Source organism: Marmota monax, unplaced genomic scaffold, assembly GCF_021218885.2.
Source record: "Marmota monax isolate L192 unplaced genomic scaffold, Marmota_monax_Labrador192_F-V1.1 WCK01_AAM20220418_F8-fsc00019, whole genome shotgun sequence".
Taxonomy (NCBI): domain Eukaryota; kingdom Metazoa; phylum Chordata; class Mammalia; order Rodentia; family Sciuridae; genus Marmota; species Marmota monax.
Window position 1 is genome coordinate 15885131 of NW_026695242.1, and position 24788 is coordinate 15909918.

General features: G+C 38.5%; 1 protein-coding gene and 1 pseudogene across 2 annotated transcripts in view; one reads left to right on the forward strand and one right to left on the reverse strand.

Moving 5' to 3' along the window:
* Positions 1 to 24788, reverse strand: part of Arid5b (AT-rich interaction domain 5B) — a 178745-nt gene that overhangs the window by 90001 nt on the left and 63956 nt on the right. The gene's annotated exons all lie outside the window — the stretch shown is intronic.
* On the forward strand, positions 22219 to 22655 carry LOC124075986 (ubiquitin-ribosomal protein eS31 fusion protein-like; annotated as a pseudogene).

The following is a 24788-nucleotide window of genomic DNA, read 5'->3' on the forward strand; positions in this document are numbered from 1 at the left end:
AACTCTTTTGAGAGTATTTGACATTTTAATCATCAAAGTCATCATGGAAATAAAAAAGCAGAAATATGTTGAGCTTCTTTACACACTGACTCCCACAGTTTAATATTTAATATGTTAATATTTAATATATATATATACTGGAGATTATATATATATATATATATATATATATATATATATATATATATATATATATATATATATATATATTTTCAGTGTTTGTGGCCTCCAAAAAGGTCATCTGGCATGGGAGAAATGTTCATGGGTCCAAATAGCATTGTTACCTGCTCTGGGGGTCATTATTGCTATACAGCCAATATTTCCTGTTCTCTTTATGGGCCTGAGGAAAGGCTGTGCTTTCTACCCTCTAGGGAGTCCAGTGGCCCTGTGACTTGTTTTGGCCAATGATATATGACAGAAGTGGTGGCTGTGCTAACAGCTAGTGTGCCACCGACCACAGTCTCCCTGTGTCTTTGTTCTGGCCATCTGTAATGCTTCAGATAGCAGCTACTCTGCCAGTCTGGGTCTTGGAGTAAAAATAACATGGAGCAGAGCCCCTGGTTGATTCAAAATAGATGCATAACATAAGCAGAAAATAAACCCTTGTTCTTTTAAGCTACTATGATTTGGAGTCATTTGTTATTGCAGCATGATCTATCCCAACTTGACTGATATATCCTTCTTCTCCACCCTGCCTACACATACCCCCTATCTTGTAATGTTCCTCAAATCCATCTGGTAACTTGGCATATTTCAGAGAATCATGCTGAGAGGTCTCCCCAAGCATTCTTATGAGAGAGTTCCATCAGAACCAACTCAAGTCAGGAGAACATTTCAGCACATTTAATGAATCTTCCTCTTACAACGATCCTAATGCTTGCTTATTTACATGCCTGTGCTCATTTACAGAAACCAGATTTGGCATGGATGAATCCTTCCTTCATTTTATGCTTGAGATGTGGCAAACATCCCCCCCTTTGATGACCTGTCACCTGAACAACCTCAAGTGGAATTTAGGTTCCATGACCCATTTTGCCATCACTCTCCACAACCGTACCATCGGGGCAGTTGTAAGCAATTCCAAGACTTGTCATTTGCTTATCCAGAGGGAAAACACTCAATATTTTGAGCCCTTGCCATGCTGCAGGGAATTTCACAAGACAGTTGTTAAGGATTCTGACATTATCATGGCCATCTGGTAACCAGTAGGAGATGAGTGAGTTAGGACAGCCCATAATGATGGAACGCAACCAGTACCAACGGAAGGTGTGCATATGACCTTTCGGATAGGAGGCCAATACCCAGATGTATTTCTAATTATGTTCACTTAGTTCCTCAGGCTGGAGGCTTCTCCATGAATGGAGATGTTCAGCTGCTTGCAAGATGACATCTTTTAATGGCTTACATTCCTTAGACTCCTGCCTGGATTCTCTGGGCAGCCACTTTATCAGCTGGCACACTTAATTAAGAGGAAATATGTTTACATTGAAGGCAAGCCCATAAAGGAAAACTAGTTTTGAAATGCTGATATATGTCCCTTGATATGTTAATCTGAGATTCTTTTAGCAGACCTAGACACTAAGTTCAAACTTTAGGATCAAATCTGTGCCCAACAATTTTTCATGGAACCATTCACCAAACACGACCAAAAGTCCAGTATCTAAGTGCTATTCCAGAAGTAGCCCTCAAATGTGTCATGATATCAGTATACCCTCTGTATGTGACTATACTCTATTGGTCCAGCACATTGTGAATATGAGAGGAAGACAACCAGGAACTGCCCACAATTTACTCCTCTTAGCATCCTCAGTATCTAATACAATTTTTTGTATGTAGCAAATATTGTGCAAACACCTAATGATCCAAAATTCTGTTTTGGTCATGCCATTGGCTTTCTGTGAAGGAGAAAGTTGCACCAGTTTCTTTAGGTGCTCTTGAAATAAAATGGAGAAAGTTGCACTTTTCAAGTTGAATGACAGAGAAAGAACAGTTGCTTCAGAATTAGTTTCATGGAAGATGGCATTACCTGGACACTACGATCCTCATTACTTCCTACCTATCATTTTGTTCTGCTTTTCTCTAGCCATTTCTTCATGATGAAGCCATCTCTAATCTCTCCCTTATTCTCTGTTCTATACAGAATCACCTCCCTGGCAATATTCTGCACCTAGGCATGGCTGCTGCTTCTTTTGTTCTTTCTACCTCATCCTAGCCAAAACATGTCTTCTCCTTTCCTTCACGCAGTTGCTAACTCACTAGCCAAGTCATGAATCCTTCCTCTTAGTTGGATGAGAAATAGCAACTTCCCTTCACTCCCAACTCATGGAAATGAATCTCACAACCATCTATTCATTCTGAAGTCAATGTTTCTAAGAGAGGTCCTGGGACTGCTTACCTCAGAAGTACACAGGATGCCTGCAAAAGAGCAGACTCTGTGTGCCATCAAGGATGACTGATTCAGAATCTCCAAGGTTGGGGCCTAGGACCTTACATTTTTAACAGACATCTCATATAACTCTTGCACACTCAACTTTGAAATCCATAATTCTGAATCTGAGTGTAGGTTTTTTTTTTTTTTGCATAGAATTATAGTAACTTATTTAGCTTGGGTTTACACACACACACACACACACACACACACACACTTCAGATAAATTTGTCATGTATATGTATATGCATATGTATATCTATCTATACACATGCATACATACATAGTTGCTATACACACACACACACACACACACACATATATATATATATATATATATACATACATTATATGCACACACACATATTTTGATTTCTCTTCTAAGTCTTCTAATACTTAGAACAAAATATAGGAAAAAAGTTCCCTTCTCCATGCCACAGTTTTTAAGGATTATTGCAGATATCACAAAAGATATCAAATGAAAAAAAAAAGTCTTCTTAACTAAATATATGAGGTCCTGAGGGACTATTTTCCTGTTTAGAAAGCAGAGCAAATATTAATGCTATTTCCAGGACTGATAATAAAACACTAAAATTTGCAAAGGTCCTTCACATAACGTATTTCTTTTGTTTCTCACAGCAGCCCTATGCACAGCATTATTACCTGTTAATATTACCCAATTTAGAGGTGAGAGAAGAGGTTAAGACATCTATGTGACTAGTCCAGAATCTAAAAGAGTTAGAAAATGAAGGAGGTGAGGGTATAACCCAGTCTTCTTACTCCAAGGGTGATGAACTTTTTATTATGACAAAATGCCTCAGATAATAATAGAAGTAGGAATAATAATAGCGATTGAACTAATTTACAATATTAGGAATGAGGATAGTGACCTATGATCAAGTAAAATAGGAGATTTCTGTTTCATGGAGAGTTTAGCTAGTTATAAGTCAGAATCATTCTACTTTGGCTAAATTAGCTTATTATTATTTCAGAGCATTGCAATTCTTACTGTAGTGATTTAATGTTATTGACAAACCCTTCATGGACATCAGCTCTCTCTTCAGGTGATAGGAAATCACACCAACCCTATGTTTTGCAAGCCTATTGCCCCTGTGCCTCATTAAACTCTCTCCACACAAAGAGCCTAGAGGTACAGCTGGGATCTGGCCTAGTGTGGCAAAGCTTGATTGATGCCAAAACAAAAATTATGATAACTTTGTTGCTTATGAACAGAACCACCCATTTGGACCAGAATTCTGGCATTGTTTGGACAGAGGCAAATTTCCAACCTCATAATTAGACATCCCCAGGGAACTGACTTTCATATTTACAAAACCAGAGAAAGCCCATGAGACCCTCAGAACTCTATGGATGCTAACAAAGCACACTAAGGTGAGACGAAAGAGAAGATGCAGAGGTGAAGTGAGACTTGGAAGAATGAGTCAGCTGGGTCAAGTTTTCACTAAGCAAAGACACCCCAAAACCCCTCTTTGTAGTTTAGGCAGACATGTTTATTTTACTGGAGAGATATTTTTTTCTTCCTAGAGACAAAGTGTGGTGAGTTTAATAATATATTTTTTAAAAGGGTGTATAACAGAGTATAAAGGTATGAGTTTGAGAGAGCTTTCCAGATCTAAAATTCTATGATCCTATAACGGCCTCCTAAGCCTCTGCATTAAATTAACTTCCTCCTGATACAGCTACAAAAATATTAAATTGTTCAATGGCTGGCATGTTTTATTTTGCCCTAGTACACTGTGAAACAAAGTCAAAAGACCCTTTCAAGAATTCTTATTTAAATTCTTCAGATTCTCCTTTCCTCCTTATGCATTTCATACACACATAAACAAATACTCCTATGCAAAGTTACCCATGAAATAGGGCTGTCAATAAATGCTATGTAAGACAGTTCTCCCTTTCTAATTCATAAGAGGCAGAGTAGATAAAACTAAGAATGAATAAAGAATGGATAAATTATACATTTGTTTGGCAAAAGACAAAGTATTCCTGGAACAAAGATTTTCTTTCAACCACACCCACATAGGAAAAAAAAATCAAAGTACTACCCTAAGGAGTATCCTTCTAACACTCTAGTTGGTTGTATTTAGTTGGATTTTATATAAATAAATAAATAAATACATAAATAAATACATAAATAAATAAATATATATGTATGTGTATGTATATTACTTGATTCCAGTCAACAAAAAATGATCAGCAATAAATTGCTGGTAGCCAAGAATGAAATTAAAAACCACAATTATCATATTCTATTAAAATATCATCCTATTCCTCAATTCCCCCTCCCCACCCCCCTAAAACATGCGAACATGCCCATTTTAAAATGAAGTATTCAAAGGGAATAAGAGACCCAAAATTACTAAACCTCGTTTCAACTTCAATAAAAAGAACTTTGCCTATTAAAAGTTAATACCTAAAGTACACTGCTTGTAATGCTCAACCAAAATTACTCTAATCCTGTGCTTATATCATAATTACACGTTTTGTTAACCTCTCTCAATGTCAATTTTTCACTTATTTATATATTTTCAAAGTCCAAAACAGAATTCCACAGAGAAACTGTAATTATAACATGAGACTCCACCCAGGCTTTTCAAACAGTAACTGTATACCATTGCTTTAATCCTCAAAGTGGGGCTGGGGGTGGGGAAGAGGTAGGGGGAGAGGGTAAGAGCAGGCATTCATTCTGAATAGCACGTTGCTCAAGTTGTCTTTGTACAAAAAGAGATGCATGAAATGGCAAACACAATGAATTAATGGAGCATTGACTTTCAAATATCCATAATGCTATTTTTTAAAAATAGTTAATGGTGGCCAAATGCACAGACGGCTGAAAACATAAATTCCGGAGGAGAAATTTGCTTTTATCTCTTACACAATTTAGAAATGTAACTTTCTTTTTGATTCTGCGGGGAGGAAGGGAGACTTGTTTCGGAAACATCACACTATTATGCTTACTGAAAACCACTATAATCTACTTCTAACATCAGTAAGCTTAAAAAAAAAATCTTAAAAAAAAAAAAAAAAACCTGCACACCAGGATTTTATAGAGCCTGGTGGAAAAAATATGCATGTTCCTTCCTGCACCTAATTACCTCAACTGAAAAATCTGCCAAGTATTTTGCCCTTTAGTTCCCTTAATCGTATTAGGGCAAATGCATTTGGATGCCAACAGAAACAAACATTTAAAGATTTTCACTTAAAAGATTCCAAATATGTATGAAGGCTAAGTTTGAAACACAATGTCCCTCGTGCTTCTGAGACAACAGTTTTCTTTTTCTTTTTGTTCCCTCAAGCAAATATGAATTTGCTCATGTTATAAAACTTGATGTCTAGTTTTGAAACAATTTAAGTAAAATAATGTCAATACGAGAGGCTCTCACAATGATTTATGCTTCCTTCTGTTACTTTATTACATTAGACATTCCTTTCTCAAAGCTTTATACTTTTCTCTGTGCTCCTAGCAACCAACCAAAGGCAAAGCATCAACTTTATATACCTGGCACTGTTCCAATACTTACTGCTATTGACAATTATATTGAAGTTTCTATTTAATTGCTGCTCTGTTGTGACACTGCATATTCGTCATAATTAGGCATTTCCTATTTTCTGTCCATTTCTCTTTGATTATTACTGAAAATGATTTTTTTTAATTTCAGAAAACCTGAGCATGAAAATTCTACAGATAAGAGTAGCTACAGCTGTTACTATCATTACCAACATTGTAACATTCAGAAAAAAAAAAAAAAGAATATAATTTCTCGGAAGGTAATTTTCCTTTCAGTCTAAGTGCTCTTATTCATCTTACAGTTACTCAATGATTTCCTGTTCTAATTACAGGACATTATACAGAGAGACATTTGTAAAAGGAAAATGCAGCAGGATATATGACTAAATAGCTTGAATTGGTTGAAAGTGTTTAAAATTCCAAAGTTGTACATCAACTTTATCAGTTCGTGGTAACAGTTCTGTGTAAATGTGTAATGTGCCCCCACTGTATTTCCGAATCTCTCTTAAGACAGTCTACTTTGTACTCAAAGTTAGTACACATCAAAGGGGAAAATACATTTGCAGTTAAACTGATGTTAGAGAGTCGGATGAGGGAAGATCAGTTGAGGGGTTTTTTGTGTGTGTGTGTGTATGTGTGTGCCCCCCCCCCCCCCATCAAAGCTGTTAAATTGGAGACATGCCAAGACATGGAGTGGAAAATATTAATAATAAAAATAAATTAAATGCCTGATTAAAAGGGAGAGAGAACAAGATTCCATCCGGAATAGAAATGAAAATGCCACAAACTATTTCATAAAAACATACTGTGACGTAAATGACACATCAGTATTGCACTGTTGTGGTTATTTTGAGAAATGGCTTGTACTGTAAGTCAGCTGGTGCTGCCCCACCCTTAATAATTTTGTAATTCTCTACACAGTAAGCAAGTGAGGCAGCCCTGAGATTGCTAAGACAGAAAACAGACCTAGCCAGACAGAACTGGCAATAAAAAGATAATGTACTTTTAACATAACAGAACAAGGAGATTGGCTTTATTAACTAAAAAAACCCTCCTTTAAATGGTCCCTAGCTTGCCATTTGTTTTGATAAATGGAAACACAGATCTTCCCAGGGCAGGCAACAAAAACATCACAGGAGAACTTAAAAAACAAACAAACAAAAAAAAAAATGTGGGAAAATATATCAGTGCATTGTTACAAATGGAACAAAGAATATTTCAAATACAAAACCAGGGGTTTTTAGTCAACTGTGTCCAAAAGCCAGGCACTTAAAAAAGAGGGACACACAAATATAAAATATGTATTAACATGTTAACATTGGCGTTTGCCCTTACTGTTGCTTCATCACTCAAAAGAGAAAACATAAAACCAAACACTGCTATCACTCTGAGTAACCAATGAACCCACTGGGAAGGGAGCCAGAGCCACCTCCACCATTCTCCCCGATGGCCTCTGAATTACCAGCCACATTCAGAAGCCACTCTGGATTTCATCTTGAGAATTTTGCATCTTATTTCCATATGGCTCATCTCAGCCAAAATTTAAATGTCACACAAGACAGGGATTATGCAATAAAAACACCTACTGGTGAGACCTCATGATCTGACTGATGTATTTGTAGGTAGAGTTGTGACCACACACGGGGTATAATTGTAGGGTCCTGAACTACCTTAGCTTCCTCCTCTTTACAAGATTTAACCTTTAAGCTATAATCAGTCATTCATTTTTAGTATAAATGAATTTGAGTATCTGAAGAAGAAAATATAAGAAATCCATGGGACATCAGGGAGCCAGGGCCTAGACAAAATTTTTTCATGCTCCAAAGTCAAATGAAAAGTTTTCTCAGAGATTAATTTATGTATTATATAAATATTCTACCGGATTTTTGGATTTGAATTCCATTAAACTCAACCCTGTCTTGGCTTACTAGGAAATGCCACTAAGACTCCATCAGCCCCTATGGTTACCATGACTAAGTTGTTATAAGAGGAATAAACTGAACCATCATTAGCAGAACGGGCCTTAAAAATTAAAACAACTTCTGGAATCTTTCCCCAGGGATTATCTACATGGCTTTTTATTTTTCAAGTTGTATTTTACATCTGCCGTCATTGTAAAGAATTGCAATTCTGTTAGCACAGCAGCTGCACAAACCCTTGACATTTGAGATACTCTCCTGAACCCCAACTCATGAATAAACCTAATTAAGGTGCAGTACTGGACAGATCAATAGCTAAATGATTAACTTCCACACATCAGTCTCTCAGCATGTGAGATACAAATTTGTGCATTAACAAAATGACAAATCACTATTTGTCATGACTTTCATGGACATGATCATTTCACAAATAGTCAACACTAATTAGGCTAAATCTAATAATTGCCAACGTAATTTATATCAGGAAAAAAAAACTGCATAGAGAGAACCAAATACCCATGTAGGAGTGACTAATATTGATGATCTAATGCCTAGCACTTCAAAGGCATTTCATACACAGATATGTATACACATACACCTGTGTCCATAATATGTGTATGTGTGTGTGTGTGTGTGTTTGTGTGTATATATAATGATATTCTACTGGTATTAAAATTGTACAGCCATGAAAAATAATTAAGCTAAATAACATTTCAGATCCTGCAAAGAAGTTTCTGTTATATTAAGATTTTTTTAAAAAAAGAAAAGGTATGGGCTGGGGTTGTGGCTCAGCAATACAGCGCTCACCTAGCACATGCAAGGTCCTGGGTTGGATCCTCAGCATCACATAAAAATAAATAAATAAAATAAAGGTATTTAAAAAAAGGGAAGGTATGAAATAAGCCCAGACTTGTGTGTTTTGTTAATTGCTTTACTGAAGATACAATTCATTCATTGTAAGTGTACAAGATTTTAGCTTATTTGTGTTGTGCATCCCTCAAAACAATCAAATTTAGAATATTTTCATTACCCCAAAAGAAATCCTGAACTCTCTTGCTCTCACCAATCTTAAATAACCAGCAATTTTCTTTCAATCTCTATAGATTTCCTATTCTGGACATTTATTGTAAATGAAATCGTACATTTATATGGTATTTTGTGGCTGGCTTCATTCACTTGACATCATGTTTTCAAGGTCCATCCATGTTGTGGCACACATCAAAACTCCATTCTTTTTTATGGCTGAATAATATTCCATTGTATGCATAAATCATATTTTATTTATTTTGTTTTGAATAGTACTGCTATCACCATTTGTGCAAATATTTTTGCGTGGATATTTGTCTTTACTCTTGTGTATACACTTAAGAGTAGAACTGTTGGGTGGTATGGTAATTCTAGTTTTACCTTTTTGAGGAACTGCCATACTACTATTTTCTGAGGTGACTACACCATTTTACATTTCCACTGGTAGTGTATGAGAGTTCCAATACCTCCACATCCTCACCAGCACTTCTGATTATTTGTCTTTTTTTGGTGGAGAAGGTACTAGGGATTGAATTCAGGGGCACTTGACCACTGAGCCACATCCCCAGCCTTATTCTGTGTTTTATTTAGACACAGGGTCTCACCGAGTTGCTTAGTGTCTCATTTTTGCTAAGGCTGGCTTTGAACTCACTATTCTCCTGCCTCAGCCTCCCAAGCTGCTGAGATTAGAGGCAAGGCCACTGTGTCTGGCTTATTTGTGTTTTTGATAGCTATATTACTGGGTGTGAAGTGGTATCCCATATTGTCTTGTTTAATATTTAAAAATAAGACAGTGGCTGATTCTAGGGTGTGATATTACCTATAATTCTATTTCTTCCTTTGGTTTTCTGCATTTTCAAATGTAGTTTTTAAAAAGAAGGGAACATCTGCCAAATCAATATGCATTTTTGAGGGGCCACTAAAAACAATCTTGAATAAAGAAATACATTGGAGGACTTGCAATTCTGGATTCCAAACCTTCTTATGAAGTTACAGTATCAAGAGGTTGTGGGGCTGGCATCTGGATCGACGTATATACTAATGGGAAAGAAGAGTCCAGAAATAAACCCTAACAGCTACAGTCAATGATTTTGACAAGGGTGCCCAGATCATTCAATGAGGAAAGGGCAGTTTTTTTCAATAAATGGTAGTAAGAAGATTAAATATCCTCAGGCAAGAGAATACAATTAGACCCTTCTCTCAAATCATACATAGAAATCAACTAAAACTTGATCAACAACCCAAATTTAAGAGCTAAAACTAAAATTCTTGGAAAAAACCATTGGTAAACATTGTTGTGACCTTGGATTTCCCAATGACAATAAAAATGCAGGTAACAAGAAAAATAGATAATTGGGCTTCATAAAAATTAATTTTTTTTTGCACCAAAGAATACTATCAAGAAAGTAGACAGACAGACACAAAATGGGAGAAAATCTGCAAATCATATACCTGATAAGGGATTCATATACAGAATCTATAATGAGGACCTACAACTCAGTAACAGATAAATGATCCATTTAAAAATGATGAAGGACTTAAACAGGTATTTCTCTAAAGAATATGTACAAGTGGCATATTAAAAATGGACAACATGATTAATCATTAGAAAAATGCAAATCAAAACTACAATGAGAAACCACTTCATACCCTCTTAGATAGCTATTATGAAACAAAAACAAAAATACCAAGTGCTGGTGAGGATGTGGAGAAATTGGGATCCTCTCTCACTGCTGGTTCAAATGTGAAATGGTGCAGCCATAGCAAAAAAGTCTGTCAGTTCCTTAAAAAGCTAAATCTAGAATTACTATATAAACCAGTAATACCATTCCTAGATATAAACCCAAAGGATCTGAGAACAAATACTCATATACTTCCACACCAATGTTGATAGGAGCATTATCACAATTGTCAAAAAGTGGAAAAAACCTAAGTGTCCATCAACAGATGAACAGATAAATGTGGTATATCCATACAATGGAATACTATTCAGCCACTAAAAAGAATAAAGCTTTGATATATGATACAATATAGATGAACCTTGAAAATATCATGGTAAATGAAAAATGGCAAACACAAAAGGGCAAATATTGTATGAACCTACTTATATGAGGTATTTAAAACAGGCTGATTCATGGAGATTGAAAGTAGACTAGAGGTTGCCCGGTGTTGGTTGGGTGGTAGAAGGGTACTGGAAGGAATAGAGAATTCTTGCTTAATGGGTTCAGAGTTTCTGTTTGGTGTGATGAAAAGTTCTGTAAACAGATGAGAGTGACAGTTACACAATATTGGGAATGCACTTAATGCCACTGAATTGGATACTTAAAAATGTTATGTATGCATTATACAACCAAAGAAGAGGGGTACGACTGGCAAGGGTTATATACTAGAGTATAAACTCCTGGAGGACATGGAGTCAGTGTTCTAATTTCTTGGTATCTTTCCTAGACCTTTGAGAGTGTTAGCAAATGTAACTGCCTACAGACAGTGTCACAACAAACATCTGACCCTTTCATCACGATTTCCCCCCAGGCTCTGGATCAACCGCTCTACCTACAAGACAGAATGACTCTGGAGAAAGATATCTGCCCAACAGCCCCGGAGGCATGGGTTGGCAGATCTTCTTAGATGAAGGGTCAGGAACTCAGGCAGTCCTTCCATTTTATGAAATCTCTCTCTCTATCACTGGAGATTCTGAATTTCACCCCCAAGCTCTGAGCCCTGTCCACAAAGCTGAACCAACTCTGGAAGCTCATGCCCTAAGGCAACAAGAGAGTTGGATGATTGCTTTGCTTTCTTGCATCTTATCATAAGGATCCTGGAGTGACTCAGCACAGAAGGAAGGGCAAAGGCTTTTTATTCTGTCAGTGTCTCATCTTTAAAAAAAAAAAAAATTAGTTTTAATCAGGCTTTTATTTTTATTTTTTTCTGGTTGTATAGAAAGTATATTCACACCAATTCGTGTCTTCATACAGGTACTTTGGATAATGATGTCCATCATATTCCACCGTCTTTTCTAACCCCCTGCCCCCTCCCTTCCCCTCCCACCCCTCTGCCCTATCTAGAATTCATCTAATCCTCCCATGCTCCCCCTCCCTACCCCACTATGAATCAGCCTCCTTATATCAGAGAAAACATTTGGCATTTGTTCTTTTTTTTTGGATTGATTAACTTCACTTAGCATTATCTTCTCTAATTCCATCCATTTACCTGCAAATGCCATGATTCTATTCTCTTTTATTGCTGAGTAAAATTCCATTGTGTATATATGCCACATTTTTTTTTTTATCCATTCATCCACTGAAGGGCATCTAGGTTGGTTCCACAGTTTAGCTATTGTGAATTGTACTGCTATAAACATTGATGTGGCTGTGTCCCTGTAGTATGCTGTTTTTAAGTCCTTTGGGCCTCATCTTAAATCTGTATTTGAATTGGAGAATCCCTACTGAGTGCTCAGGAGGCTTTCTGAGGGGAAACTACATACAGATGGGGTAGATCCTCAACTTCTATCTCACACCTCCATTCATTTGCCCAAGAAGGAGCCAGCATCCAGTACAGTCAACACCTTTACCCACCACCCATCCCTAGTCTTATTATGACCAATAAGGAGTCAAATCAAAATACTGGTTTTGGAGAAGCTTCCTTTATGTATATATCAAGACACCTCAAACCATATATTCTTGATTTTTCCCTTCTTGTCTATATTTCAGTTAAAACAAAGGCTTGGCCTGGCATGGTGATGCACGCCTGTAATCCCAGTGGCTTGGGAGGCTGAGCCAGGAGGACCATGAGTTCAAAGTCAGCCTCAGTGATTTAGTGAGGCTCTAAGCAACTTAGTGAGACCCTGTCTTAAAATTTAAAAAATAAAATAAAAAGGGCTGGGAATGTAGCTCAGTTGTTAGGTGCCCCTGGGTTCTATCCCTGTTACACAAAACAAACAAACAACGACAACAACAACAAAAACCCACAAAGGCTTGTCTACTCTGAATTCAGAAAAGCCAAGTAGTAAAGTTAATGATGCTGATCCCTCAAAATGTAGCTATAATGATTTGCAAGGCAACCATATTTTTTGACATAAATTGGAAAAACCCAAGGATAACAATTTTACATGATTTATTTCAAACTGCTATGCTTTATTAACTACAAATTTTAACATGTAAAATCTTATCAAATCATATATAAAGCTTTTTCTAATTATAGTTAATCACCATCTTATTTTATTCTCTAGCATGTTTAACATTTTATACTATTTAACAAAAACTTACTCAAACTCATAGTAAAAAAAAATTTTAGATGTCTACTTAAAATTTTGCAAAGGAATATATAGTTTTTTTCCCCCCCAAATCTTTTAGAGCAGCACTATTCAATAAAATGTAATGTAAGTCAAGTATGTAATTAATATTAAAAAGGTAAAAAGAAAACAGGTGAAATGAATGTTATTATCTATTTTATTTGGCCCCAAATATCTAAAATATTATTCCTTTTGTTTTTTTCAGTACTGGGGATTGATCAAAATATCATTTCAACATGTGACCACCAAAAAGAATTGTTAATGATATAGCTTATATCATTTTTACATACTATTTAAAAAATCTGGCATTTTACATTGATAGCATCTGTTGATTTGGGCAAGCCACACTGCAAGCGCTTACCCACCATGTGACTGGTGGGTACCATAGTGGACAGAGAAGCTTAAGAAGAGTCCACCAGAAAAGAAATTTGAAGACAACCTAGGATAAATGGGGCTGTTCTGGACACAGAGCATGGTCCCCAAGGGGACTTTCCGTTTTAGATTCTAATAAAAAAAAAATCAGAAGCACAATAGGAGAAGAAACAGAATCTGGAGAAGAAACCAAAACAGGAGGAAAAGAGACTCGAGTGGAATTTGATACCTAAGACTCCAACAAAGGCCAAGAGATGGAGAAAGTGTGTTACTATTTTAGTAGAGATCCTGCTTGGTACCTTTTGTTTTTGATGAATGATATAACAAAAAACAAAGCCAAAAAGCTTCCCACTATAAAAGCTGGCTGGAGTTCTCTCTTCTGGGTTATACCTTTTCTTCTGTGCTAACTAGCTGCAAGTTCACCTGGTGCCATTTCCACAAACCATCTGCTCTGCTTTCTGTCATGATGCCAGGAGAACATCAGTCTTTCAGAAGGGGTATTTTCTTTCTTTCTTTCTTTTTTTTTCTGGTGTGTGCAATACTAAAATTAGTTTAACATCTGAAGGAGATACTTATAAAACCTACTGGAAACCGAAACCACTCTTCAATCTCACGGCTATGCAGTCATATAAAAACTCCAGCACCTTCTAATATGCTCTCACAGGGCACCGTGGAAGAACATCATTGAAAGCGGATGATATGGATATGTTCTGTTTTACTTCCTTTTTGTACAGTGTCAGTACTGAATAAGCTGATGTAGGACAGGAGGAGGATGAGTCTAGTTTATTCACATTTCCCATTTCCTCTGATAATCAGTTCCACTACAAATGTCCTCCTTGACTCAATCTCTAATATCCATATCTACTCACTCCTCTTTTCTCATAAAAGACACAATAAACAAATTGCTAATGACTAATATATTAATTCCAGTCATAATTTTGTGATTTTATACCATGAGTTCCCTGGGTATTGTTTATATTTCTGGGAGAAGGTTTACACTCACAAGGTTTGCAAACTATGAGCCAACTCTGGCCTGTTGCTGGTTTCTATCAATAAAGTTTTATTGCAACATAGCCATGCTCATTCATTTACATATTATCAATGACTACTTTTGTATTCTGACCACACAGTTGTGTAGCTGTGACAGATACATCATGACCCACAAATCTAAAATGTTTACTCTCTGATTTGGCTGGTTCTTGCTCTAGAGATTATATTTTTGCTTCCAGAAAGCTGCTATTTGGATCATTGGCATCAGCTTAATTCCTAAGATACAGTTACTCTGCTAACACCTGACTGTACTTATTTATTCATGTTGGACTTTTCTTTGTAGGCGATGGGTTCTTTGAAGGGCAGGAGGTAGATCTTTAGAGGGTCTGAATCCCTAATGCCCTATAAACAACTGAAGCATGTGATAGACTTTCAATTTATGTCGTTCTCTTATTCTTGATATTCACTCTTTGGTGTTCTCCTTTCCTCATAGTATCCCCTGATCTATTATCTATTTTCTCTACCTTGCTCTGTGACTTCTGAAGTTTATGTCATTGGGCTCCCTCACAGCCTGGCTTCTGCTTAGTTCAGCCAACAAAATACCCAGCAGGAGATCAGATGTGGGAAGAAAGAAGTTGTGTTACAGTTATCTCTTTCCAACTTGCTTATGAGAGCTCCCCAGGTCATGGCCACACCCAAGGGCAGTTCCTCCAGGATGCTGGTCTTCACCAGGTAGCACCATCTCCTCCACCTGCTTCCTGACCTCATGAGTCCCCTCTTGCCTCAGCTGCTGTCCTTTGTTCTTTTCACCCTAACCCTATAAGTCTTCCCTTTGTCAATGTCCTATCGGTTGAACTCTCTGAGGGGAAATCTCTTTCATGCCTCCATCTTGACTAATACTCCTCTATGGTTCCCATCTAGCAAGTGGTAATTCAGTGGATATCCCCACCTCAGAGGCTCAACAAAAACTGAGAGGACCTGTGTTCTGTGCACCTTTAGCATCAGAATCACAGAGGGGCCTGTTTTAAATAGAGAATCCTGGGTCCCCATCCTGCTGTGAATAAGGATGTCCGATCTGGGTCTCTGGATACTTCATGACAAAAAACCCCCAGGTGTTTCCAACACACCTAATCAGAATAGATGGTGAATTTCAGTTTGGGGGAACAAGGTGAAATGAGAAACGAAAAACCAGTTTGAAGCAACTGCAGTGTCTTTAAGATCCTGTAGTAAGATGTGTTAATCATGAATTTAATGAAAAAGGAGGCCAGAACTACCTGGAAGAGGGCCACAGGAAGTGCTGAAGCTAAAATCAGAAATTACCCATTTTTCTTGGTCATAGGGTGAAATCCGTCAAAGTAGGCTGTACATTTAAAAATCACACAGTCCACAACATTGCCTTCCACGGTCTAGCTACACGTAAGTACCAGTATAATGATGAGCATGAAAATCAATTGCATTGACAGATGGAACGGCATGAGTCACACAGCCCAGGCATGTGCAGAAGGTAGCACATGTGAATGACAGAGGGCCAGGGCCTAGTGTTGGCCAACTACCAACTGTGTAATATGGGGAAAGACCACCTTAGAGAGTCTTGGATTTCCTCTCTGTAAAATGACCAAAAGATGACTTCCTAAGAAGATATATGAGTTAAAAAATGAAAACTAGTTAGGTGTGGCATACTAACCACTCAGGAGATACCCTGTGTTATAATTACTTTGCGGGCTCTTCCCCCAAATATGTCAAGAACACTTAAAGCTCCTGGTGGGAATGGGGAGCATGTTTCCAAGCATCATGTGGAAGAAGAGTGTCATAATAGGGAAACCACTGAGTTTCACAAAAGGTCACACAGATGGAGTTCTTGGAAACTTTAACATGCTAATAGACATTTTAATCTATAGGAGATGAATTGCTGCCCTTTCTGAACTTGACCATGAAATCCTCTCCTTCCCCTCCCAATCCTGGCCCCCTACCCTTTGTCATTTATGTCTCACCTCCACTAGCTAGTATTTCTCTCATCGCATTTTGGGGACAAAATACATATCAACTGTTGACTGTATCAACTGCCCGACTCCTTCCACGCCCTTCCCTCAATACACACTCTGCTTAACAGTTTATAACTACAAATAGTTTACAATGTGTAGTATCGTTACTCATCTATTAAACACTTCAGAATCTATAAAGCCCCTTCACATGCTTAGATTTACTTAATCCTTCCAGAATCTCCCTTGAGATCTGTCAAGAATGCTGCCCATTTTGAACATTGAGGACACAGAAAGCTCATTGGTTTCTATAAATAAAGTTTTTTTGCAACACAATCAATGACTTGCCCAAGGTCACCCTGTGAACAGGTCATCTGGCACTAAATCTCACACCATTCTCCTTACATTCCAGCTGCATTCTGCATGGATCCAAATCTCTGAGAAGCACTCTGGCTGATTCATCATATTCCCAGTTAACTCATACAGACCTTCCAACAGACATGGCTTTGAGAATCCTTGTGATTTTACTAATGATAAGCAAACTTCTAGTTTCAGGAACCCTTCCAGTCTCATATTTAAAACAACCCCCTAAGGAAAACTTGTTTTGCCTTCTGTGGATCAATAATTTCAAATAGAGATGACCATTGCATAAAGACCCTTCGCTAGCAGAACTGTGTGCCTTTGACCTCTTTGGTAGCACCTTTCAGGTTTAGTGAAGCCTGTGGTGTTATTTCTATTGTTTTCCCTTTGGGTCCTGGGATGAACACCCACCAACCACTTCTTATCCCATACACCAAGCTCAGAAAACTGCAACCTGTGTGTCATCAAACGAACAGCATTCAAGGTCAAAATGGCCCACCATCCAGTGACTACTCAGACCCCAGAGTAAGACCTAAGACCCAAGACCCACCCTTTCAAGGATGTATAGCCTAGCAGAGAGGATGGGCATTGGAACAAATAGACAAATAAGTGTCCTGACAAAAGTCAAACAAAAGCGGCAGAATCTTGGTCCTTTCTCTTCATAGTGAAAATAAAACTCAAGCTAAATTTTGAAAGACACATAAAAACTCCCAAGGCAAAGGAAAATACCAGCATTCACTAGACACCCAATACCTGTCAGGAGGAGAGAGAATACCTTCTCTCTCCTCCTGAAGACAATGCTATAGGAGGTTACTACCACTAGCACCATTTTTCAGATGGAAAAACTGATGCCAAAAAAGAGATTAATGACTTCGCAGCAGTCACTCTATTATGGAGAACTACAGAAGAGATCTGAGCCAAGAACCTGTGTCTGTTGGCTGCTGCTGTCTCAAAGTAGAGCAGAGCGCCTCCAGACCCCAATACTGTAGGTGGCAGGGTCCAGTGAGAAGGCTGGAATTAAAGTGCTGTAGCTGCAGTACACGGCACTCTTTGAGGCAACAGGGGACCTCAGGGGCCATGCCATTGGGTAGGGTTTCCATTTCATCCTGAAGGCACAGAGTGGAGGACAGAGGAGAGCTAGATCCTGACCCCAGTCTTCATCGTCTTTCTTCTGAGTTGACAGAGGTCCTCCTGCCTCCTCCAACAGCATGAGTGACATCATGGTTATTGTCCTGATCAGGTCTCTTCCAGGAGAATGAGGCCATTTCAGCCAGCATTTGAAGTCAGGATCCCAGGAAGGCAATGTAAATCTAATTAACTATACATATGAGAATAATGCCTTATTCTTCAGTTGTTCATACAACAAACTTCATTCCCACTTAGGGCTGCACACTGCGTTCAGCTGTGGGTCCACACTGGTAAACGTAGCAGGGCCTGCCTTCAAGAAGCTCTGGCTTATAGACCATTGAGAGAGAAGAGAGTAAAGTAGTTTCCAGGTGATGGGAACATTGGTGGCTCTAAAGGGAATGACAGGGCCCATAGGATGATGAATTAAAATGCCACACATACCACAGAGCTCCGTGCTTTATGCGTAGCTTTGAAAAAAAAAAGTGCTTCAAAAAAATTCATCTTTGAGTTTGAAATTTTGAAAGCTGTGGTTACTGCAATAGTTAGAACAAAAGGGATTTTTTTTTAAAAACTGCCATCTGACTATGACCAGGTTCATGCAGAACGAGGCTGGATCCATCAATTGTATCGCCTACAATTTAAATGCATCCTTTTTCATTCTTATTTCTGGCACTTGGCTTGCCACATCTTCAGTGGGGCAAGCCCTTCATATCCAGCGCATGTAAGCAGCTCAGGTCTCTTTTAATGATGAAGGATATGACTAATATATTTTGCCTCAACTGAAATTCAAACCCAATTTGATTTTCTCCCTCAGGTGAGATGTGGACAGAGAACATGTAGATAATAGGTGTGATCATTCACAAGGCTGAGGCTGAACTGATACTTTGTAGCTAAATGTAATTCGTAAAGCACAATTTAACAGCTCCATTTAGCGACTCTTCACAATCAAGATGATTTCAACAGTCTCTGAACACCAGCCAAGATACCTCCAAAGTGTACTTAAATACCAGCAAATATTACATGTTATAAAAATTCCATGTTTGTCTCTTTCCTCTGACTTAAGAAAATCAGCCTTCTCTCTCATCCCTGTAAGGCAAAGCCATTGCAATTCTTCTTTTCTAAATGGAGAAGGAAAGAAAGGGCTGGGACCAAGAGACTGAGCTCTGAGCTTTCCAAAAATTAGCATTCATTTTCCCCACCTTTCTTTTTATTGACTGTTAAGCTTTCAGGTCCTTATTTCAAGCCACGTGGGACACCCAAAACACCATTTCTTCCTCCAGTCACAAATCTTGAAACTCAGAGGACTTTCAACAGGAGTTATTCCAGGGATTCAGTCAGAGACACGCATGGGCAGTGTAGGAAGGAGCCTCAATACATGATCTGAGGCAGCCAGGAAAGAAGCTCTGAGATCTACCATGTCCCTCCACCTTCCAATCAGTCTCATTATTCACTGTCATCTACATATTGTTTATTTGGTTGGTTTTGGTGCTGTGGATTGAACCCAGGGCCTCACGCATGCTAGGCAAGGATTTTACCACTGAGCCACATCCTCAGCCCAACAGTCCGACTATTTAAAGTTACTTTTGCTCTTTCTGTCTAAAGGGCCAGTTTCTAACTTAATAAGCAATATAATTTGCCACCTTGGGTGGTTCTTTCTTATTATAACTGAGTTCATGTTTGAGATCTGGAAATAAAATCTTATCCTCTCGTGTGCAATTGGAGAACAACAGCAGGAGCCTCTGAGCTGTCCTTTCTGGAGGTCACAGAACCTCTCACACTCCTCTAGTGGAGCGGAACTTCCGAGCTGAGACAAATGTTCTCACACGCAGGTCACTAGAAGAGACTTTTCCAATAAAACTCCCCCCTATGTGGTATCTTTGGTTAAAATGCTCTTTGTAAGTATCCCTGTTACTCCTCTGTGAGTAACCATGAAGAGGCCATGTTTCTTCTGCTAGAAGACATGAGATATATTCCTCTATCTTTGCTCACATAGTTTTTAAACCCATATTTTAGAAAAACAATTCAGAACTAATTTGTAAATACATCCCTGTTGTAAAGGATAAAATGATGATGCCCTTGACCTATAACCCCTCATAATTTAAGGGAGACTTACATTTCCATCTCCACAGGAGCCTTCTTCACAACTCAAGAATAGCCTTTCTTGACAGGAGACTGAGAACAGTTGTTCTCAAAGGGACAGAATCAGTCCCTTGGTCTGAGGTTTCTGCCGCTTTCAAAAATCACCTTGAAATAACAGTCTTCTTAACTCTTCTAAGTATAATTTACCTAGTACAGACACAAAAACATCCCACATACATGGTACACTGTGACAAGTTGGAGAACACAGCCAGGATGCACGTTTGTGTGAAAATAACCAGCCAATGTAACCCCAACTCTCCAACTGTGATACTGCTTCTTCCAACACATGGAGAAGTGAGAATGATTACATTTTGTTCAAAGTGTCTCATTACATTGATTTAAATAAGATTTCTAAACCTGCAAAAAGAAAAGCAGTTTAAAATGCCACTTGTTTTGAACAAGACTCTATAAAAAGACAGGTAGTGAAACCCTTCATAAATTCAGGTGGGTGAGGACCAAAGTCTCTTCTGCTGTGGATATCTGACAGAAGGATAATGGAATTTAGTAACACCCAGGTCAGGTGTTTCTGTTCTGCTTAATGCCTCCTCGAATGCCCACCATAATGTAACAGACAGGTGTTAAGAGACCTGTATTGAGGGATACACATTATAGGTTTTGAGATCTTAAACTTGATGAACTTGCTTCATCTCTGACAACACTGCAGTGCAAGTCACAATGGAAACAGATCTCACAGGACAGGTAAGATGTGGACCAGTTTGCAAAACGTCAAACGTACTTCCTGATGTTTATTAACACCGCAGGCATCACAATGCTTAATGCCAAACCAACAAAAACAACAACAACAAATGGAATTTCTCAGGCTACTAGTCAGTATTCAGTTATTGAACACTGCCAGAATATTGTATCTGTTATTGAACATACTATAGACCAATAAGCACTAAGTCTTTAATGTATATTTAAGCACCACAGCAATCCAATGAGGGATACTTTTACTACTTCCATTTCATAGATGAGAAAACTGAGGCTTAGAGAGATGATACACCATCTCAAGGTCACTCTGGAACCCAGCTGTGTGTCAGTCCACAGACCATGATTCAGGGTCACTGCTTACAAGTTCTTAGAGAAGCATACACCAAGACTAATGACAGAAAGGCGAATTCACTGATGCAGGCAGGCTAAGAGTGGAGCTGCAGGCTGAGCCGAGATCCCCAGATGAGCAACCTGTTAGCTGAGTGATGACACTGGGGGTCCAGGCGTCATATGCAATGGGGATCCAGAGTCACTATCCTGGGAAGCCCTGAGGCTTCCCATTTTGTCCAGGGTCAGCACAAAACCTTTGACCTGGGAGGAAGCAGGAGGGGGCCCATTCTAGTTTTGCAATTTTAATTCCCTCTCTGCTCTCTAAGTGAAGGCAGGTATCTTCTGAGCCCAGGAACACTTTATTATTTTAAGAGAGGCCTTTGGAACCAGGAAGCTCCATGAATTTATGAGATCAGCAGCTATTTTTCCAAGATGGTTATAATACAATTCATTTCATTTGCAGCTGGTTTAACCTGAAACATTGTTTAAGAGAGACAAATAAACAACAATTCACATTCTCTGGGCTTCTCTCCTCTCCACCCCTCCCAGTTCTTCCACAGGAAATTTTGTATTGATTAAAGTATAATTACATTATGGTTGGGAAAAATTGGCCCTGGAATAAATCGTTTTAAGAAGAAATTGTGGTGACATCCTATGAAGCAGCAGCCAATGAAAACGAACACTGAGCAGCACTGGGTTTGTGGCTGTGGGTTTCAGTCTCCTGATCTGTAAAGTGATTGATGGGGGGCCCTGCCTTCTCGGGAAGGTGGGATCAGGTAAATATGGTCATATTGTGACTTGCATGAGCCTCTAAGCACCTCTGCCACCTCCTGGGCCCCTTCTTCCATAGAGAGACATTGAAAATTACTTTTCAGGGTTGCCTTCATAGAAAGTCAAATAAATACACCGAGTCAGGTATTTCATGTGGGACCTTTGGCAGAGGTGCTGGGAAATCCATGGAGGGCACAGGACTCTTCTTTTCCCATCTGCCATCCCTTATGCACAGCTGCACCAAAATGCAGATTTTTGTGTAAACCTTCAGCGGGAGGACCACTACTCTATAGGTTGAATCCTCAGATACAATAGAAAATGCAAAGGCCAAGATCCAGGAAATGAAGGAATTCTTCCTGATCAGCGAAGACTGGAAGACAGATGCATTTTGACGACAACATTCAAAAGGAGCCCATACTTCACCTTATATTGAGACCCCCATGGTGGTGCAAAGAAAAGGGAGAATTACACCATCCTAGAAAGAATAAGCATAAGAGAAAGGAGATCATGCTGGCTGTCGCCATGCAGTGTAAGGAGGATGAGAATGTCAAAATTGGTGGCTTCTCCTGCGAGTGCCCTTCTGATGAGTGTGGTACTGGAGTTTTTATGACCAGCTACTTTGACAGACATTATTGTGGCAAGTTGTCTGACTTCCTGCTTCAACAAATCAAAGGACAAGTAGTAGTGTAGGAGTTAATGAAAGACACAAACTAGCAAGAATAAGCAAATATATAAATAGTATATAGTATAATATTTTCTTTGAAAAATCATTGTATACTTTCTTCTGATTTTAATATACATAAAAGTCTTTTTGTGGGTCCCTAAAGTATTGTGGGCCCTAGAAATTATGCCTACACGGCTCCTGGATAAAGGGTGAGCCTTTTGTTTGCTGGGGGCCTGGATCTGGAAAAGCAAGTTTGGAGGAGCTGAGCCCCTAGCTCTGCAAAAGAACTTCTTTATGAGGGAGAAGACTGCAGGGGAGACCTCCACTGGGGAGTCAGTTGAAGAGATGGGGAAGGAGAGAAGTGATAACATTCATCTATGTATGGAGAATAGGATGTAAATCAACCTTCTCTCCATCTCTCCTGTCTACTCTTGTGAAATTCTCTCTGTAAGATCTACATTGCTCATGAGGAATGTGGAATTTAAAAAATAAAAACAAAATAAGGAGGCTGGATCCCATGATGTCTAAAGTCCCTCTCTTCCCACTCTAATATTAGACTTTTCACCACAAGTATTTAAATAACTGTTCCATAATGCCAAAAGCTGCTTCCTCTCCCAGAGGAAACTCACTAATGTAGGAAGTAAGAAAGGCCTTTGAGGAACCCGATGGCTTACAGAGACGCATCACTGCCAAGTGCTGCAGATCTCTGGATATAGCATCTCCTGATGGTCTGTATGTCCAAGTCTTGGTTGGCTGTACTTCACACCTCGTACATTTGGAAGTCTCTGTCCCATCGTTACAATTGAATTTAGATAACTCAAAATGAAAATGTGAAGTGCTATCTAATTTACGATCCTTTGAGACAAGAAGTTATTTAATCTGTAGTTCAATCTTTATCCTGCAAGTATATCAACTGGACATTGATGCCCCCAAATCGCTTCCCACTCACCAAATGAAAATACTCCAGATTGCTTGCTTGGGCCTTCCTCCCAGTCTGCCATGCTGTTTTATCAGGGTGCCATCTTGCCTGCTCACCAGGATTCAGGCATTGTTTAAGTGTTTTATTCATTGTCCCTATCAGTGTGTACCAGTTCTGTTTCAACAACATACACACTAAAAAGCAACCCATTCTTCTTTCTACCATTGACCTTCTTCACACTAATTTTTTGAGTTTGGGCATTGTGCTACATTAAGGAGAACAGAGACATGGGTAATTTAGTTTCTGTGTGTTCACGAAATACTCAGCTTCACCTTCCAATCTAGCAATTGTGGTAGCAAATCTTTACTCTGGAGCTGATGGCCAAAACAATAACTGTTAGCTGCATGTGGCTATTTAAAGTTATATTAATTAAAAGAAAACAAAAATATAAATATATAAAAATTCAATTTCTCAGTCATACTAACTATATTTCAGTGGTCAATAGCCACATATAGTTAGCTGTACCTTGCTGGAAAACACAAATACAGACATTTCCATAATTGAGAAAACTAAAGTCTTATACATTTGCAAAACAAAGGCTACATACCTTTCACCACTATATTCCTGGTGACTAACATGTAGTAAAAGCTCCAATAAATGCTTAAGGAACTGAAAATTTCCATCTCTAAATATGGAAACAAAATATGATCCCCTAGAAATGTTGAGTTAGACAAGGAAGAGTAACAACTACAAAGAAGGAGCTATGTTGGGCAAATTGTTTCCATTAAGCAAACTAGAATTCTAGTGTTAGTACACAAAAATTATTTCTAGATGTCTCTCTATGAAAACAAAGAGTGACTGAAGGAGACAGTTGCCTAAAATATGCATCCATGAGCCGTTCACAAAACCAACAGCTCAGCAAAGTTACCAAAGCCAGTATTATAACACAAGATCCACAGTAATAATGATGAGGTTAATGATGAAGGGGATACATATGAAATATGGAGCATTTTATAATAAACTTAGAAAACCCTTCCACATCTTGTTTCATGTGAACCTCAAAACAATTTTATGAGGTTGGAATTCTTATACCCATTTTATTGATGGGGAAAAAAGAGGTTTAGAGATTTAGTGCCCTGCCTAGAATGAATCAGCTGATAAATCAAAGGCAGAGACTTCTGGCCTCAGGTTTATTCAATTCCAAGTCTTTCTGCTCTATCACAGCTGCTACA